This window comes from Pongo abelii, chromosome 7, assembly GCF_028885655.2.
Source record: "Pongo abelii isolate AG06213 chromosome 7, NHGRI_mPonAbe1-v2.0_pri, whole genome shotgun sequence".
In the NCBI taxonomy this organism is placed as follows: domain Eukaryota; kingdom Metazoa; phylum Chordata; class Mammalia; order Primates; family Hominidae; genus Pongo; species Pongo abelii.
Window position 1 is genome coordinate 97,444,925 of NC_071992.2, and position 20,397 is coordinate 97,465,321.

At 35.6% G+C, this 20,397-nt stretch overlaps 1 long non-coding RNA gene across 1 annotated transcript in view; it reads right to left on the minus strand.

Moving 5' to 3' along the window:
• LOC129061066 (uncharacterized) overlaps positions 1 to 20,076 on the minus strand; it is a 64,286-nt gene extending 44,210 nt beyond the window's left edge. Inside the window, exons 1-2 of the long non-coding RNA XR_008528052.2 lie at positions 20,026 to 20,076; positions 11,385 to 11,568 (exon numbers count right to left, since the gene is read on the minus strand). This is a non-coding gene — a long non-coding RNA (uncharacterized LOC129061066). The remainder of the gene's footprint in view (positions 1 to 11,384; positions 11,569 to 20,025) is intronic.
• Positions 20,077 to 20,397: the final 321 nt, after the last annotated feature.

The following is a 20,397-nucleotide window of genomic DNA, read 5'->3' on the forward strand; positions in this document are numbered from 1 at the left end:
CCGCCATCCATGTAAGACATGATTTGCTCCTGCTTGCCTTCCTCCATGCTTCTGAGGCATTCCCAGCCATGTGGAATTGTAAGTCCATTTAACCTCTTTTTTCCTTCCCAGTTTTGGGTATGTCTTTTTCAGCAGCATCAAAATGGACTAATACACTTTTGTATGCTGGCTATTTATAGCCTTTGCTGATTTTTCTTAGATTTTCTGTTTGTTATATATTTATCAGCAGGATCTTTCATGTTGCTGATATTAATTACAGAATGATTTTAGACATCGAAAATGCCATTTCCCATCTGACAATGCTTGTTAACCTTGTATATGATGTTATTTATTGAAATGAAATGTTAATTTCAATTTAGTCAAAATTTTTGTGATTGCTTTGAATGCTTGAAAATGATTGTTGGGAATAACCTTCAAAATCTTAAGGAAATTGAACACTCAAACAAAGGATTCTTAGCAAAGTAATTTTACTTCTGTGCAGAGGGGTGCTTCTCCTTGGCCAGTCACCATGAGAGCACACCTGAACAAAGGGGCACAAGAGCCTTTATTCCTGATGCAAGCCCTGCCCCTGTACCCTTTCCCCATTGGCCTGGATCAGGCCATACAATCTAAACTAATCCCAGTTGGATAAACATTTGAACTTTTTTTAGATAAGGTGGGCATATAAGGGAGAGAGAGGAAAGGGGATGGGGTGTCTGCAATGAGCTAGAGAGCGAGTCTTCTTTCTAAATAAGGAAAGAAATGTGAGCTGGTACTGAAAATGCCTGGTACTTTGGCATGTCTGGGTATGTGATAAAGGCAGAAAGGAAGAAAAAAAGAGAGAAAGGAAGAAAAAAAGAGTAAAAGGAAAAAGGGGTGGGAGATTACTATGAATTAAAGAATAAAGTATTGATCAAGCTATTTGAAGAGAAACCTCATCATATCCCACATGATGCATTGTTTAAATACAGCTTTTATGCATCTATTAGCTCACAATTATTTACCAGTTATTTAAATCTTTTCTGTTTTTGTGTATTTTGTGTTCAGTTTCATCTGTTTCTGAAAGTGATGTGATAAATTCTTTAGTTATAATTGATTCAAAGTTTCTTTGTAGTTTGCTTACTTTTATAACTCTATTGCAACAGTTTTGCTTTATTTTATTTTATTTTTTATTATACTTTAAATTCTGGGGTACATGTGCACAACGTGCAGATTTGTTACATAGGTATACATGTGTCATGTTGGTTTGCTGCACCCATCAACTCATCATTTACATTAGTTATTTCTCCTAATGCTATCCCTCCCCATGTCCCCAACCCCACAACAGGCCCTGGTGTGTGATGTTCCCCGCCCTGTGACTAAGTGTTCTCATTGTTCAATTCCCAGCTATTAGTGAGAACATGCAGTGTTTGATTTTCTGTCCTTGTGATAGTTTGCCAAGAATGATGGTTTCCAACTTCGTCCATGTCCCTGCAAAGGACATGAATTCATCCTTTTTTATGGCTGCCAAGTATTCCATGGTGTACATGTGCCACATTTTCTTGATCCAGTCTATCACTGATGGACATTTGGGTTGGTTCCAAGTATTTGCTATTGTGAATAGTACTGCAATAAACATATGTGTTCATGTGTCTTTATAGTAGCATGATTTATAATGCTTTGGTATATATCCGGTAATGGATATTAAATAGGGAATCCTGTCCCCATTTCTTGTATTTGTCAGTTTTGTCAAAGATCAGATGGTTGTAGATGTGTGGTATTATTTCTGAGGGCTCTGTTCTGTTCCATTCATCTATATCTCTGTTTTGGTACCAGTACCATGCTGTTTTGGTTGTGCAGCCTTGTAGTATAGTTTGAAGTCAGGTAGTGTGATGCCTCCAGAATTGTTCTTTATTCTTAGGATTTTCTTGGTAATGTGGGCTCTTTTTTGGTTCCATATGAACTTTAAAGTAGTTTTTTCCAATTCTGTGAAGAAAGTCATTGGTTGCTTGGTGGGGATAGCATTGAATCTATAAATTACCTTGGTCATTACCGCCATTTTCATGATATTGATTCTTTCTATCCATGAGCATGGAATGTTCTTCCATTTGCTTGTTTCCTCTTTTATTTCATTAAGCAGTGGTTTGTAATTCTTGAAGAGGTCCTTCACATCCCTTGTAAATTGTATTCCTAGGTATTTTATTCTCTTTGTATCAATAGTGAATAGAAGTTCACTCATGATTTGGCTCTCTGTTTGTCTGTTATTGTTGTATAGCAATGCTTGTTGAGTTTTGCACATTGATTTTCTATCCTGAGATTTTGCTGAAGTTGCTTATCAGCTTAAGGAGATTTTGGGCTGAGACGATGAGGTTTTCTGAATATACAATCATGTCACCTGCAAACAGGGACAACTTGACTTCCTCTTTTCCTAATTGAATGCCCTTTATTTCTTTCTCTTGCCTGATTGCCCTGGCCAGAACTTCCAACACTATGTTGAATAGGAGTGGTGAGAGAGGGCATTCTTGTCTTGTGCCAGTTTTCAAAGGGAATGCTTTCAGTTTTTGCCCATTCAGTATGATATTGGCTGTGGGTTTGTCATAAATAGGTCTTCTTATTTTGAGATATGTTCCATCAATACCTAGTTTATTGAGAGTTTTTAGCATGAAGAGCTGTTGAATTTTGTCAAAGGTCTTCTCTGCATCTATTGAGATAATCATGTGGTTTTTGTCATTGGTTCTGTTTATGTGATGGATTACATTTATTGATTTGTGTATGTTGAACCATCCTTGCATCATAGGGATGAAGCCCACTTGATCGTGGTGGATAAGCTTTTTGATGTGCTGCTGGATTCAGTTTGCCAGTATTTTATTGAGGAGTTTTGCATCAATGTTCATCAGGGATATTGGTCTAAAATTCTCTTTTTTGTTGTTGTTGTGTCTCCACCAGCCTTTGATATCAGGATGATGCTGGCCTCATAAAATGAGTTATGGAGAATTCCCTGTTTTTCTATTGTTTGCAATAGTTTCACAAGGAATGATGTGAACTCCTCTTTGTACCTCTGGTAGAATTTGGCTGTGAATCCATCTGGTCCTGTGCTTTTTCTGGTTGGTAGGCTATTAATTATTGTCTCAATTTCAGAGCCTGTTATTGGTCTATTCAGGGATTCAACTTCTTCCTGGTTTAGTCTTGAGAGGGTGTATGTGTCAAGGAATTTATCCATTTCTTCTAGATTTTCTAGTTTATTTGTGTAGAGGTGTTTATAGTGTTCTCTGATGGTAGTTTGTATTTCTGTGGGATTGGTGGTGATATCCCCTTTATCATTTTTTATTGCTTCTATTTGATTCTTCTCTCTTTTCTTCTTTATTAGTCTTGCTAGCGGTCTATCAATTTTGTTGATCTTTTCATAAAATCAGTTCCTGAATTCATTGATTCTTTGAAGGGTTTTTTGTGTCTCTATGTCCCTTGGTTCTGCTGTGATCTTAGTTATTTCTTGCCTTCTGCTAGCCTTTGAATGTGTTTGCTCTTGCTTCTCTAGTTCTTTTAATTGTAATGTTAGGGTGTCAGTTTTAGATATTTCCTGCTTTCTCTTGTGGGCATTTAGTGCTGTAAATTTCCCTCTACATACTGCTTTAAATGTGTCACAGAGATTCTGGTACGTTGTGTCTTTGTTCTCATTGGTTTCAAAGAACATCTTTATTTCTGCCTTTATTTTCTTATTTACTCAGTAGTCATTCAGGAGCAGGTTGTTCAGTTTCCATGTAGTTTTGTGGTTTTGAGTGAGTTTCTTAACCCTGAATTCTAATTTGATTGCACTGTGGTCAAAGAGAGTTTGTTGTCATTTCTGTTCTTTTACATTTGCTGAGGAGTGCTTTACTTCCAATTACATGGTCAATTTTAGAATAAGTGCAATGTGGTGCTGAGAAGAATGTATATTCTGTTGATTTGGGGTGAAGAGTTCTGTAGATGTCTATTAGGTCCGGTTAGTCCGGAGCTGAGTTCAAGTCCTGGATATCTTTCTTAACCTTCTGTCTTGTTGATCTGTCTAACATTGACAGTGGGTGTTAAAGTCTCCCATTATTATTGTATGGGATTCTAAGTCTCCTTGTAGGTGTCTAAAGACTTGCTTTATGAATCTAGGTGCTTCTGTATTGGGTGCATATATATTTAGGATAGTTAGCTCTTCTTGTTGAATTGATCCCTTTACCATTATGTAATGGCCTTCTTTGTCTCTTTTGATCTTTGTTGCTTTAAAGTCCGTTTTATCAGAGACTAGGATTGCAACCCTTACTTTTTTTTTTTTTTTTTTTTTTTTTTTGCTTTCCATTTGCTTGGTAGATCTTCCTCCTTCCCTTTATTTTGAGCCTATGTGTGTCTCTGCACGTGAGATGGGTCTCCTGAATACAGCACACTGATGAGTCTTAACTTTTTATCCAATTTGCCAGTCTGTGTCTTTTAATTGGGACATTTAGCCCATTTACATTTAAGATTAATATTGTTATGTGTAAATCTGACCCTGTCATTATGATGTTAGCTGGTTATTTTGCCCATTAATTGATGCAGTTTCTTCATACCATCAATGGTCTTTACACTTTGGAATGTTTCTGCAGTGGCTGGTACCAGTTGTTCCTTTCCATGTTTAGTGCTTCCTTCAGGAGCTCTTATAAGGCAGGCCTAGTGGTGACAAAATCTCTTAGTGTTTGCTTGTCTGTAAAGGATTTTATTTCTCCTTCACTTATGAAGCTTGGTTTGGCTGGATGTGAAATTCTGGATTGAAAATTCTTTCCTTTAAGAATGTTGAATATTGGCCCCCACTCTCTTCTGGCTTGTAGGGTTTCTGCTGAGAGATCCGCTGTTAGTCTGCTGGGCTTCCCTTTGTGGGTAACCCAACGTTTCTGTCTGTCTGCCCTTAACATTTGTTCCTTCATTTCAACCTTGGTGAATCTGACAATTACGTTTCTTGGGGTTGCTCTTCTCAAGGAGTTTGTTTGTGGTGTTATCTGTATTTCCTGAATTTGAATGTTGGCCTATCTTGCTAGATTGGGGGAGTTCTCCTGGATAATATCCTCAATAGTGTTTTCCAACTTTGTTTCATTTTCCTTGTCACTTTCCGGTACACCAATGAAACATAGATTTGGTCTTTTCACATAGTCCCATATTTCTTGGAGGCTTTGTTCATTTCTTTTTAGTCTTTTTTTCTCTAAACTTCTCTTCTCACTTTTTTTCATTAATTTGATCTTCAATCACTGATATCCTTTCTTCCACTTGATTGAATTGGCTGTTGAAGCTTGTGCATGCTTCCTGAAGTTCTCATGCTATGGTTTTCAGCTCCATCAGGTCATTTAAAGTCTTCTCTACACTGTTTATTGTAGTTAACCATTCATCTATCCTTTTTTCAAGGTTTTTAGCTTCCTTGTGATAGGTTAGAACATGCTCCTTTAGCTTGGAGAAGTTTGGTATTAGCGACCTTCTGAAGCCTACTTCTGTCAACTTGTCAAAGTCATTTTCTGTCCAGCTTTGTTTCATTGCGATGAGGAGCTGCAATCATTTGGAGGAGAAGAGATGCTCTGGTTTTTAGAATTTTCAGCTTTTCTGCTCTGGTTTCTCCACGTCTTTGTGGTTTTATCTACCTTTGGTCTTCGATGTTGGTGACCTACAGATGGGGTTTTGGTGTGGATGTCCTTTTTGTTGATATTGATGCTATTCCCTTCTGTTTGTTAGTTTTCCTTGTAACAGTCAGGTCCCTCATCTGCAGTTCTGTTGGAGTTTGCTGGAGGTCCACTCCAGACACTGTTTGCCTGGGTATCACCAGTGGAGGCTCAGTTGGAAATGCAGAAATCACCTGTCTTCTGTGTCGATCACACTGGGAGCTGCAGACAGGAGCTGTTCCTATTCAGCCATCTTGGAATGGACTTCTCCTTCATTTTTATTTTTGCTTTATTTTTTGAAGGCATAAGAGAGAGGATTGCAGATATGCAAATCATGGCACACCAACATCTACAGTTTATGTAAAGATCATTTTTTTAATTCATTTTTCCATTTTCATTACTCATTCCCACTCCTATACCCATTCCTATGTTGACCACAGACAGCCACTCCAATGTATTGAGCATCTAGTCATGGATATCCATATATACTTCAATGATCTATATTTTTTGTTTTGTTTATTGAGGTATATCTCTTAAACTTAATTTCATTGTATTATTGTGGTAGAGATGACATATTTCTTTTTGAATTCTTTTGAGTTTTTTTTTTTCTCAAAAGCAGTTTTTAGACTGATTCTATGGTGTCTAAGGACATCTTTATCTTGTTTTTGCCTTTAAAGGTCGTTCAGCTGGACAATAAAATGTTATTTCCAATGTAGTTTCCTTTAGCAACTGTTAATATTATTCCTTTGCAGTCTTCTATTCAGAGTCAATTTGTGTTCCTTTATAGGTAATTTGCTTCTTTTGATCTCTTTTGCTCACTCTTTGTTTCTGATCCTTTAAAAATCTGTCTATGGGTCTGTTTTCTCTTTTTGTGGATCATACTTGTTTTGTGATAAAATCTTTCATTCTCTAGGTTTACATTATCTTTTTCTTTTCTCAATTCTGGAATAGTTTGAATCATGATTTTCTTCCCTCTTCTATTTTTTTCTTTCCATTTGAGTTTCCTGATATGCGATGATACTTTTACATCTTGTCTTCTTTATATCCTATATTTTTTTTCCTTGAGAAGTTTCCTGTTTGTGTTTCTCATACATCTCCTTATTTTCCCTAATGCATATTTTCTTAAAATGTTAAGGTAATGAATACATGGGAAAATAAAAAATTTCCAGCCAAGCCTTGGTTTGTGCCCTTCCTGATGAGTTTTAAGAAATAAAGAAAACCTATATTCAAAAAACAGAGAAACAAATAAATTTTAAAATGGGCAACATATGAAAACATGCAATTAATAGAAGGAAAAAAACAGTAGACAATGAAACAAAAGATGCTCAATCACATTGCCAATCATGGAATGCTAATTAGAACCATAATGAGATATTACTATATACCACCAAATTAGCAACATTAAAAAATAAGTGACAAAATGATGGTGAAAATGTGGAGTAATAGAAACTCTCATACACTTTTAGTGGGAGTGGAAATTGGTATAGCTATGTCAGTAAGCAGTTTGCCAACACAGTAGCTCTATATACATATCCTAAAACTAGCAATTCAAAACTCCTAAATGTCCTCTGAGAAAATTCATGCACACATACATTTTTTCTAGTAACACTTTTCTGAGATAACTTACAATTCTTCCCATCAAAAATGTCCACTTGCAATATAAAAAATTTCTATAATCATGCAATGAACTATTATACAGCAATGAAAATGGATGTATTACACCTTCACAGAGCAGCAAAATCCCTACAACTCAATGTTGAGCAAAGGAAACTTTATACAAAAGAGTTCAAATGGTATGATTCCATTTATATAAAGTTCAAAAATGTGAAAATATTACATTGTTTAGGAAATTAATACATAGTGGGTAAGCACAAGTATTGAATAAATATTAAAAGCATGTTCTACAAGTGTATCAGAGGAGAAGGCAAACAAATGTGGAAAATTCTGTAAGACCAAAAAGAGAACACAATAAATCCTGACAAATGAGTGAGCACAGAAGCCTCTGGGTTTCTGGTCAGCCCAGAGGCTCACTTCAAGTGGGTCTTTACTCTGCAAGGAACAGGAGACAAAACCTAGGGCTCAAACACAGAAAATCAGAAGACTGAAAATCTCTAAAGATTAGTCAACTTAGTAAAATGGGTAAACTAAACAAACATACATATATAAATAAGCAAATAAAAAAATTCTACCCTGCCAATAAAATATGCTATTTATGGCCTTTGGCTGTAGGCAGAGTAGGGAAATATTTCCTCCTTCAATCTGTTTAGATTGAAATGTAAACTGTTTCTAATGTGGCAATGAAACTGAATTTCAATAACATATATGGCTGAAAACTCCAAACTTAGGACTTTATTCTAAAGTAGCTCTGGTTTTTTTAGTTCACTTAGGCTCTTGGGAGAGGCAAATGAAGATCATTTCTGGAATATTGCAACTTAGTGCAGGACTAAAATAATTCCCATGGATAAGTTTCGAGAAAATTAATTCACAAAAGAATATCACAGAAACAGGAGAAAATTTTGCTATGAGGAAGAGTAAGCAGAAATAAAAAGCAACAGATTGAGATTAGAAAATAATATAGTTGTAAAATAACTCACTAAGTTAAAGAAATAAAAGAGAAAAACACCTGTAAAAATATTTTGTACAATTTAACAACAAAAATGATAAAATTCTGGCAAGCTAAAAATAGAAGTGAGCTTTTTAAAAATCTAATAACATGCATATTTACTTAGATTTAGATTTAGCTATACATGATGGCAAACTCAAGATTACTATCTTAAATATGATAATATTTATGTCTCTTTCATAAATGAAGTCCATAAATAGGAAGTTCATAGATGCTCTAGATGCTCAATAATCATCAGTTGTTCAGAAAGGTGCCTTCTCTTTGTATCCTCACATAGCAGCGAGACAGAGAGAGAGCTTGGCTGTCTTCATCTTATGATAAGAATATCAATCCCACTACTGTGTCTACAACTGCATAACTTCATTCGAATCTAATTATCTTCCAAAGGCCCCATTTCCGAATACTATCTGATATGGTTAAGCTTTGTGTCCCCACCCAAATCTCATCTTGAATTGTAATTCTCATAATCCCCACATGTCAAAGACTAGGTGGAGGGGGTGGTTTTCCCCCATGCTGTCCTCCTCCTAGTGAGTGAGTTCTCATGAGAACTGATGGTTTGAAAGTGGCACTTCCCGTTTTACTCTCTCTCTCTCTCTGGCTGCCATGTAAAATATACCTTGCTTTCCCTTCCCTTCTGCCATGATTGTAAGTTTCCGAAGGCCTCCCCAGACATGCAGAACTGTGAGTCAATTAAACCTCTTTCCTGTATAAATTACCTAGTCTCAGGCAGTTCTTTAGAGCAGTATGAGAACTAATACACCATTTAACTGGGAATTAAGACTTCAACATATGAATTTTGGGGAGACCCATTTAGTCCATAGCAGGAGCTATTTGTTAAACTAAACTAAAATGTGGGCCTTCTGTTATTATCAAATAATACAGACATTTTTATAAAACAGCATTTAGCACACCTAATGGAAAATAGAGAAACATTAAAGAATACACTTTAAATAGAAACTGGATAAGGAAGGCCGCTGTATCACCCCTGTTCAGTGTTGTAACAGAAATCTGAACTGTATAACAAAGCATATAAATTATAAATTATGAATGAAAGCATCAAAACTACAAATGTATTAATAAGACTGTATACACAGACAGCCCCAATGAGTTCTTGAAATGATTATCGTAATTAAAGAGACAGGCAAAGTTTCTAAATATAAGAATATGCAAAAATAAAATGTATTTCTCTACATTAGAAAATAGCAATTAGAAACACAATTTAAAAACTGACACTAAAAAGGATTTCCAAGAAATAAATACAAAAGGAAGTACAAGATCTTAATGGAAAAATTTACAGAAGTTGGTAAAAAATGCAACAGAATAGCTAAACAAGAAATATAGCTAGTTCATGACAATTCAATCCAAAATAATCCATTAATTCAAGGCAATTTAAATAAAAATTTTAATAATAAATGTAAAGGAAACAGATGGTCCAATAAAGGTATTATTTAATACTATATCAAAATTTAAGACAGATTAAAAATTAAATGTGAAAAGCAAAACTTGTAAAATTCGTGAAGTAAATGTAGGTAAATCTTGCAATTAAAAGTACGTTTTGTTTTTTTTGAAACAGTCTCACTCTGTCGCCCAGGCTGGAGTGCAGTGGCGATCTCGGCTCACTGCAGCTGTGCCTCCCAGATTTGTGCCATTCTCCTGCCTCAGCCTCCCAAGTAGCTGGGACTACAGGTGCCCGCCACCAGGCCCGGCTAATTTTTTGTGTTTTTAGTAGAGACGGGGTTTCACCGTGTTAGCCAGGATGGTCTCGATCTCCTGACCTCGTGATCCACCCGCCTCGGCCTCCCAAAGTGCTGTGATTACAGGCATGAGCCACTGTGCCAGGCCGAAAGTACATTTTTTTTTTTTTAAAGAATGAAAAGTATGAACAAGAAATAAAAGGCTTTATAAACATCTTTACTTTAAAATTGAGGTTATAGCTTCATCATAAACAGTTATAGTAAAGTGAAATGCTAAGCCTCAAGTAGAAGATCACTTAAACACATAAAATAAATAAGACATTTCTATTTTAAACAAAAATATTTCTGAAAACTCTTAACAAAAGACCAATAATCACTTGGAAAAATTGGCAAGAAACACATTTGAAAGAGGAAATGAATGGCTAATAAACATAAGATGCCCCACCTAATTTGTAAACAGGAAACTACTAATTAAAATCAATAAGATTATCATTTTAAACCTAACAGCTGAGCAAAATTTTAAGTCTGCTAATTCCAAGTATTGGTCAGGATGTAAGCTAATACTCCTAACTGTACTTGCTGTGGCATTACCTTGTATAGTTAAGCAATTTCTCTCTAAAATAATACTTCTACTCCTTTGATATGTCCTACAGAAAGTCATTGTAACATGTGAACGAAAATATATGTATAAAAATATTAATGGCAACATTTTTCAGGACAGGATAAAACTAGACACAACTAAAAAGTTCAAAGTCAGCTGGATAAATTGTGTTATATTTGTAAGATAGAATACAAAACAGTTGTGAGAATGAATAAGTTAGTATTTCACACAATCACAAGGGTGAATTTCACAAACACAATGAAAACAGTAAGTTGCAAGAAAAACCATTTAATATTATTCTGTTTCAATACAATTAAAATAATACTAATCATAAATATTATCTTGCAAAACATAATTATGTGTAAAGGAATGATAAAATAAAAAATTCAAGATAACACTTACTTCTAGGTTGAATGTAGGCTACGCCATCCAGGACAGGTGCATAGAGAACTTCAAGGTGTGAGTACTCATGAATATTTTAAAGCTGAGAAGGGAGTACATTAATATTCATTTATTATTATTATTTAATGTGAATAAAATATTTAATAACAAAAGAATAAGAAAAATGAATGCAGTAAATCTGCAAATACAGATATGTAAGGATTTAGTTTCAAAAGCAAATAACCAATTGAGAAAATATGGAATATACAAATGACATATTTGTCATGTTCATATAAATTGTTTTAGTCAATGGGACACAAAACCTTAGGACGCAGATTTTTGGTACTATTGGAATACAGAACTGGAGCTCTCTGGGAGGAAAATCATGAAATAGATAAAATAATACTAAAATTGCTTTTAGTATAATTTTATGGTCAGGTACATATATTTTTGATTTCATTTAAAATAATAATGGTAGTTACCTGGATGATGGAATAATGAGCCGTTTTATGGTGTCTTTAGGTAGAGTTGAATTTTTAAAATCTTCTGAAATTGTTATTTAAAATGGTTTTCTCTAGGTAGTTCAACTGGAGAGAGTAAAAGGACTTAATTTTACATTTATACCCTTTAGGTTTTGTTTTAGTTTATTACTTTTTGCAGGAATTCCTGTTAACAGAAAACAAATAATAGGCACTCATGCTGAGAGAAACCTGTCCTGTTGTTAATAAAATTTTTTACACTTGAGAGAAGTAAAGTACCTGAACTTTCAAAAACAAAAGAAGATTTTATTCCCCAGAAGCCACGGATCCAGAGCAAAGAAAAATTATTATAGAATAAATTTGGCTGGCCACAGGCAAACAAATTGATTACAGGCTTATTGGTGAGCAAGTTAAAGCAATTCTTTTTTTTTTTTTTTGAGACAGATTCTGGGTCTGTCACTGGGCTAGAGTGAAGTGGTCCATCTCTTCTCACTGTAACCTTCGCCTCCTGGGTTCAAGTGATTTTCCCGCCTCAGCTTCCCGGGTAGCTGGGACTACAGGTGTGCGCCACCATGCCCAGCTAATTTTTGTATTTTTAGTAGAGACGGGGTTTCACCATGTTGACCAGGATGGTCTTGATCTCTTGACCTCGTGATCTGCCCACCTCAGTTTCCCAAAGTGCTGGGATTACAGGCATCAGCCACCGCGTCCAGCTAAAGCTATTTTCTAAATAAGATTTGGTAAATGATTGTTAGAAAAATTTAACATTAAGAAAAGTGGTTTTATGGTGAAATTCTTTAACAGACTTAATTTTTCAGATTAGTTTTATGTTTATAGCAGAATAGTGCACAGTACAGAATTTCTCATATACTCTTTGCCTTCACATAGGCATAGCCTCCCTCATTATCAATATCTCCACCAGAGTGGTACATTTGTTACAATTTATGAACCTACATTGACACATAATTACCACCCAGAGTCCAAGACCATAGTTTGCATTAGGGGGTCACTCTTGGTATTGTACATTCTATGGATCTGGACCAAAGTATAAGACAAGTATCTACCAGTATAGTATTATACAGGGTATTTCCATTGCCCTAAAAATCCTCTGTGTTCTGCCTATTCATCTGTCTTCCCCTCTAAGTCCTAAAAGCTACTGATATATTTTTAGACATTTTTGCCTTTTCCAAAATGTGATATAGTTGAAACCATGTAGTAAGTAGCCTTTACAGTCTAGCTTCTTTCAATTAGTAACATGAATTTAGGTTTCCTCCATACCTTTTCATGGCTTGATAGTTAATTTTTTTTTCTAGTGCTGAATAATAGTCCGTTATCTGAATATACCTTAGTTTATCCATTCACTTACCGACGAACATCTTGGTTCCTTTCAAATCTTAGCAATTATGAAAAAAGTTGTTATACAAATCCATATGCAGGCTTTTGTGTGTACCTATATATGCATTTTGGGAGAAAAAAACAGGGAACGTGATTTCTGAATTGTATAATAACAGTGTGTTTGTTTATTTTATTTATTTATTTATTTCTAGAGAAATTGCCAAACTGTTTTCTAAAGCGGCTTTACCATTTTGCATTCATTCCCACCAGCAATGAATGGTAGTTCCTATTGCTCCCCATCCTTCTCAGCATTTGATATTGTCAGTACGCTGAATTTTGGCCATTCTAATAGATGTGTAGTGTTATATCATTGTTGCTGTAATTTGTATTTGTATTTCTCTCATGACATATGAGGTAGAACATCTTTTCATGTTTATTTGCCATCTGTATATCTTCTTTGATGAAGTATCTCTTAAGGTCTTTGGCTCAATTTTAAAATTGCTTGTTTCTTATTGCTGAATTATAGGAATTTGTTGTGTATTTTCATAGCAATTCTTTATATGATGTCTTTTGCAAATATTTTCTTCCAATCTGTGATTTGTCTTTTCATTCTCTTGACAGTGTCTTTCATAGAGTTTATTAATTCTTTCTTTCATGGATTGTGCCTTTGATGTTATTATATCTAAAAATCATTGTAATTGCAATGTCATCTATAGTTTTCCTGTGCTATTTTTCTAGGAGTTTTATGGTTTTGTGTTTCACATTTAGGTCTGGGATGTATATTGAGTTAATTTTAAGGAAGTGTTTAAAATCTGGGTCTAGATTTATTTTTTGAATATCATGTCCAGTTATTTCAGCACTATTTGTTGAAAAACTATCTTTTTTCTATTGTATTGCCTTTCCTTCTCTGTCTCTAAGATTGGTTGACTTTATTTATGTGGATCTATCACTGGGCTCTCTCTATTCTGTTCCATTGATCTGTTTATTTTTTCACTAATACCACATTGTCTTTTTTACTTATTTATTTATTTATTTATTTATTTATTTATTTATTTATTGAGACGGAGTCTCGCTCATCACCCAGGCTGGAGTGCAGTGGCACGATCTCGGCTCACTGCAGGCTCCGCCTCCCGGGTTCCGCCATTGTCCTGCCTCAGCTTCCCGAGTAGCTGGGACTACAGGCGTCCGCCACCACGCCCGGCTAAGTTTTTGTATTTTTAGTAGAGACGGGGTTTCACCATGTTAGCCAAGATGGTGTCGATCTCCTGACCTCGTGATCTGCCCACCTCAGCCTCCCAAAGCACTGGGATTACAGGCGTGAGCCACTGCGCCCGGCCCACATGGTCTTTATTATTGTCGCTTCATAGTAAGTTATGAAGTTAGGTAATGTAAGTCTTCCAACTTTGTTCTCCTTCAATACTGTGTTGGATATCCTGTCTGTTTTACTTCTCTATGTAAACTTCAGAATTAACTTGTCAATATCCACAAAGTAACTTGCTGAGGTTTGGACTGGAATTACATCAAATCTATAGATCAAGTTGGGAAAAACAAGCATCTTGACAATATTGATCTTTCCTGTTCATTAATATGGGACATCTCTTCCTTTATTGATTTCTCCTTTGGTTTCTTTTATGAGAATTTTGTGGTTTTCCTTACATAGATCTTGTACATATTTTGTTAGATTTACACCTAAGTATTTATTTTTGTGGTGCTAATGCAAATAATATTGTGTTTGTAATTTCAAATTTTACTTGTTCATTGCTGGTATAAAAGAAAGCATTTGACTTTTGTATATTAACCTAGTATTCTAAAAAACTTGCTATAATTAAGCAATTAGTTCCTGGAGATTTTTTTTGTCGATTCTTTTGGATTTTCTACATAGATAATCATGTCACCTGTGAATAAAGACAGTTTCATTTTATACTTACCCATCTGTATACCTTTTATGTATTTTTTTGTCTTATTTTATTAGCTAGAATTGTCAGTGATGCTGAAGAGCAGTGGTGAGAGGGGACTTTCTTGTCTTTATTTTAGTAGGGAATCTTTGAGTTTCTCACCATTAAATATGATGTTAGTGTAGATTTGTTGTAGATACTTTTTAAGGGAAGAAGCCTCCCTGTATTCCTAGTTTAGTGGGGAAGTGGTTTTAAAAAAATGAAAGTCAAATGATTCTACTTCCAGAGGAAAATCTCCTTGACCACTTGGCCCAAACCAATGCGTATTATCTTATAGAAAATGCAAGGGCACAGAGCCTGAAAAGGCTGAAGTAGCACCTGGAAAATATCTCTAATCTTCTTCATCAAAATTCCAGAGGTTTTGTTCTTCTTTCCTTCGCTAAGTCATAGTTATACATCCCATTACTCATTTCAGTAAAATGCCCCATTTTTTCCGATAAATAACATTTTTTATTTCATTTAGAAAGAGGTGATCTGTCTCCTTTAGTCAAAAGAAACGTGCCCAATTCTCAAAGCAGTATCATATTCTTTCAGAAATAGCTTTGTTGATGTATTATTCACGTACTATCCAATTCACCCATTTAAATTGTACAATTCAGTGATTTTGAGTTTGTCAGAGGGCTATGTAAAAATTACCCCAATCTGATTTTAAAATATTTTTGTGTCCCCTAAAAGAAACTCCATTAGCACTCGTTATTCCCCACTACTCAAGCCCTATGCAACTATTAATCTTTTATTTCTATATATTTGCATATTCTGACTGGACCTCTTTGCTTTTAATAGTTGTACATTGTTGCCATAACTTTATCACAACTTTAGTAGCTTAAAACAATTTTTATCTTACAGTTCTTTAGGTAACACATCTGATATGGGGTCTCATTGGGAAAGATCAAGGGCTGTGTTCCTTTCTGTAGGCTTTAGGGGAGAAGAAGTTGCTTTGCATTTTCCAGCTTCTAGGGGATGTCCACACCTGCTGATGGTTCTCTTCCTCCATCTTTGAAGCCAGTCTTGGCAGATCAAGTTCTTTTTACATTGCATCCCTATGACTTTTCTTCCATCATCACACTGACATCTAAATGATTTCAACTCAAGAAATGGTCTCTACATTTCAAGACTCATCTGATTAGATCTGAGTAATCCAGGATAATCTTGTCTGAAGATTTTTTATTTTACTCACTTGTAAAATCTCTTTATCCATGTAAGGTAACGTATTCTCAGGTTCTAGGGATCAAGATGTGGACATTTTGGAAGGAGTATTATTCTGCCAATCATATTTTTAAAAACCTTTTCAATTTTATACACATTGATTTATGCAATTGCTTCTTAAATTAGTCAAGGGGACAAAGGTGAATAAATATGCAGTTATAGTGTCCTTTATAATTACTTACATAATTACCTTTACTGATACTCTTTTTTAAATATGTCTAGATCTGAGTTACTATCTGTTGTTGAGTGCTTTCAGCCTGAGGAAGTACATTTAGTGTTTCCTGTAAGGAAGGTCTGTTAGCAACCAGTTCTCTCAGTTGTTGATTATTTGGGAACATCTTTTTTCACCTTCATTTTTGAAAGATATTTTGCTGAATGTAAGATTCTTGACAGCCATTTTTTTTCTGCACTTTGAATATGTCATCCAACTGCCTTTGGTATCTATTGTTTTTGATAAGAAGTCCAAAGTTAATCTTACTACAGTTCCCTTGTACATAAGTCATTTTTCTCTTGCGGCTTCCAAGATTTTCTCTTTCTCTTTGTCTTTCAACATTTCAATTATTAGGTGTCTCTCTCTAGATTTCTTTGAATTTATCCTACTTGAAGTTCATTGAGTTTCTTTAATGTGTACTATAATATTTCCAATAATTTGGAAAGTTTTCAGCCATTATTTCTTCAAATATTTTTTGTCCTGGTCTTTTGTATTCCCATTACTATATTGGTGTATTTAATAGTGTTCCTTATTTCTCTCAGAGTGTGTTCATTTTTCTTTATTTTCTTCTCTTTCCTTCAGATTTCATCATCTCCATGTATCTCTCTTCAAATTTATTGATTCTTCCTTCCACCAGTTCAGATCTGCTTTTCAGCCCCTCTAGTGAAGTTTTCATTTCACTTGTACTTTTCAACTCCAGAATTTTCTTTTGTTTCTTTTCAATAATTTATATCTCTTCATTAGTATTCTGTATTTGATAACATGTTGTCTTTAAATATCTTTTAAATTCTTTAAACATGGTTTCCTTTAGTTCTTTGGACATATTTATGATAGGCGATTTGAAATTTTTGTCTCCTAAGCCTACCACCTAATTTTCTGTAAAGGCAATTTTTAATGCCTACTGCTTTTCCCCCAAGTGGGATGGGTCATATTTTCCTATTTCCTTGCATATTTCCTAATGTTTTGTTGATAACTATACATTTTAGATAACATATTGATATAACGTTGGATACTGACTTTCTTAGGAGTGTTGTTTTTGTTTTTTTACATAGTCATTTATCTAGGGACTTATTTTAATAAATTCTGTAAAGCCTTTTTCCTCTGCCATGTACAGCCTCTGATGTATCTGCTAGAATTGTTAATTTTTTCCTTTTTGCTTATCTTTTATCCTGGCTCACTGGGAGAAGCCTCTGGTTTGACAGCCTGTTTATTGATTAAAATTGTGTTTACGACCCCCAGTTGGTTAGAATTTTACCTATTACTGTTTTAAATACATGTGTAGCATAAAGTCTATTATATCAGTTCAGATATTTTATTTTATTTCATTTTATTTTGTCCTGTCTTCAGCTTGGAGGTTTTTGTCTCTGATTTCTTCTGGGAAGCATAGTCTTCCAGACTCTCAGATGACTGTGATATTATTTTAAATCTTGGCTTCCCAGGTATATTTCCTAGATCAGAGAAGATCTTTGTTCACTCGGTATCTGGTCAGAAGTTATGTTTAAGCACTGTCATTTTTTTTTAATTTTTAAAAATCCAAATTTAGGTAAGGAGAGACTTTTTTGAAGGATTATTGCAAAGGGGAAGAAGGGACTATTGCAATACAGGGAATAAAACAACCATAGCAAACATCTTAAGGATTATGTGAAAAGAGTTATTCTTTTGTAGAGAGGAATAAACAAGGCTAGAAAGAACAGGATGTTCAGATGTAAGAAGAAAGGGAGGCATGATGGGATAACAGATCAGAGAATGTTTTATCCTGATGTCAGTTTATTTTCAAGAGGAGAAATTTAGGAAAGGTTGCCTGCCGGCTGAGGCTGAGAGTAAAATTCAGAGATCTGTAGGAAGGAGAGAAATCTAAAGTTTGCTTACAAGTATTTGGTTCTGATTGATTATGGGGACAAACAGTTCAGCAAATATATATGAGGCAAAGAATAAGAATTTAGAGTGTTTGTATCTGGTCTTGTCGTAGGTACACAAGAGGGCCATCCGTGAGTCTTATCTAAGTCATATGAGAAAGGGTACTTCTTTGCAGCAAGCCATTTCCAGAACATAAAGTGTGATGAATTTCTTTAACTCCCCTCCTTCTGGTATTTATTGCCGTTTTCTAGGATCAGAAGAGCCTGGTGTAATTTAACCTTGTTAGTTCCTGGTGCCATTTAGACTTCCATCCTATGCTGATGGGTCTATCTGTGGTTTGGGAAATGTTTTTAAGTCTGACTCACATTCTGTTCTGATTGCCTCCTGAGTGGATGCAGCATAGTGCAAGGAGAAAGCCTTTCCACCCTTAGAGCTGATGATAATCACAGAGAGACCCTTCTTGGCTGTCTCTTTTCTTGGTTCTTTTTATTGAACTTCTGGTTTCTCTGTGACTTTACTTGTTTCAGAGTTACTGCCTCTTTGTAATTGCTTTCCACAAAGATAGCTATTGTTTCTGGCAACACTCCCATGCATAGAGATCTCCATCCACTGTTACAAATAAAGCCAGTCCCCTCAGGCAGAGCTGAAGAACTCCTCATCCTTATTACCTGCCTTTCTACCTGGGCAGAACCATTGTGCCACTGCACCACAGTCGGGGGCAGAAATCTGTTTCTCCCAGATCCCTAGTCTACCTACTAGTTGGCACTAGAGTGTGTAAGGGGCAGCCCTTGATTGTCTTAGCTTGCCCTGCTTGTCACAGAACCTCCATGCTACCAGTGTGCTGGGCCCCAGTATCATCCGCCTTCTTTACTTGAAATAGAGCTTCCACACTATGAGCGGGGGTGAAATAGGGGAAGAAAGTCCCAGGTCTTTTTCACCACATACCTTCCTAGAATAGAGCTTGTGGAGATAGGAGGAGAAATGCTAGCAGGCTGCTCCTCCTGAGACAGAGAGATCCTTGTCTTCTTGACTGCACGTGCCTGGGGTAGAGGTCTTGTAATGTGAAGTTGGGAAATGGAGGTTGGTAATTAAAGAATCTTGGCTAGAATTCCACAGACTCTACTTGTTCTTAAAAACATTAAATAGTATTTCTTGAATGAATTTTTATGCATTTTTTCTGGTGTTTCTAGGACAATTTCCAGATGTTACATTATTTTTAAATAATTTTCATCTTGAATTGCTATTTTTCTGGAGAGAATCTGCCAAGATCCTTTTTCATTTTTTTAGAATTACCCCAGCAGCTTATTCTTACTTTAGTTTCTTCTACTTTTTCCTTCCTTTAGCTTCTCTATTTTTAAGTATTTATTTAAATAGTTCATACTTTTTCCCCTTTCAAACTCTTCCCAAATTATTTAGAGGTCTGACAACTGCACTTTGCAAGGTCTGAACACAGCTTACCCTCAAATTTGTATGTTAATTATTGTTGGTGATTTATAGGCCACTGGGCTTCTAACTTTTCAGGATTCCACATGAAAATACAGTAGTCCCTTATCTGCAGGGAATATGTTCCTAGACCCCTGTTGGATGCTTGAAACCACAACTAGTACTGAATCTTATATATACTATGTTTTTTTCTATGCATTATATACTTGTGATAGAGTTTAATTTGTAAATTAGACACAGTAAGAGATTAGCAACAATAACAAATAATAGAATAATTATAACAATATGCGGCATCACTACTCTTGTGCTTTGAGGCTACTATAAAGTAAAATAAGGGTTATTTGAACACAAGTTCTGCAATACCACTACAGTTGATCTGATAACCTAAACTGCTACTAAGTGACTAACAGGTGGGTAGTGTAGACAGTGAGGATATGCTGGATAAAGGGAACACTCATGTCCCAGGCAGGACAGAGTGGTGATAGCGACAGGAGACAGACAAGTTCCTAGGCAGACAGAGACAGGTCTCAGATGAAATCTGACCTTCAAGCCAAGGACAGCTTATAGCCTGAAAACCCGAGCTGACAGTTACGAATAAAATTCATGACCACAGTAAGAACTTCTATCCCCTTCTTACCCCCTCTCTCTTTATTGGTTCCTTCTGAATGATGCTTTTCAACCAATCAAATGGTACTTGTTCCAAGACCACCCATGGACCAATCAGCATGCACCTCCCCATTCTAAGTGCATAAGAACCCCGGACTCAGCCTCACAGATGGCTATTCATTTTCACATCCCCTCTCAGTGCTGAGAACTTTCTTTGTGTTGCTCAGTAAAATTCTACTCTGCCTTACTCATTCTCTGGTGTCCACATACCTTATTTCTTCTGGTTACAGGACAAGAACCTGGAACTCCCCGAACTTGCGGGAGCAAAAGAGATGTAGCGCTCCAGCTTACTGAGCAGTGGGTGGTGGGAGTCAAAGAGCTGTAACACTCCCTCCAACTCCCC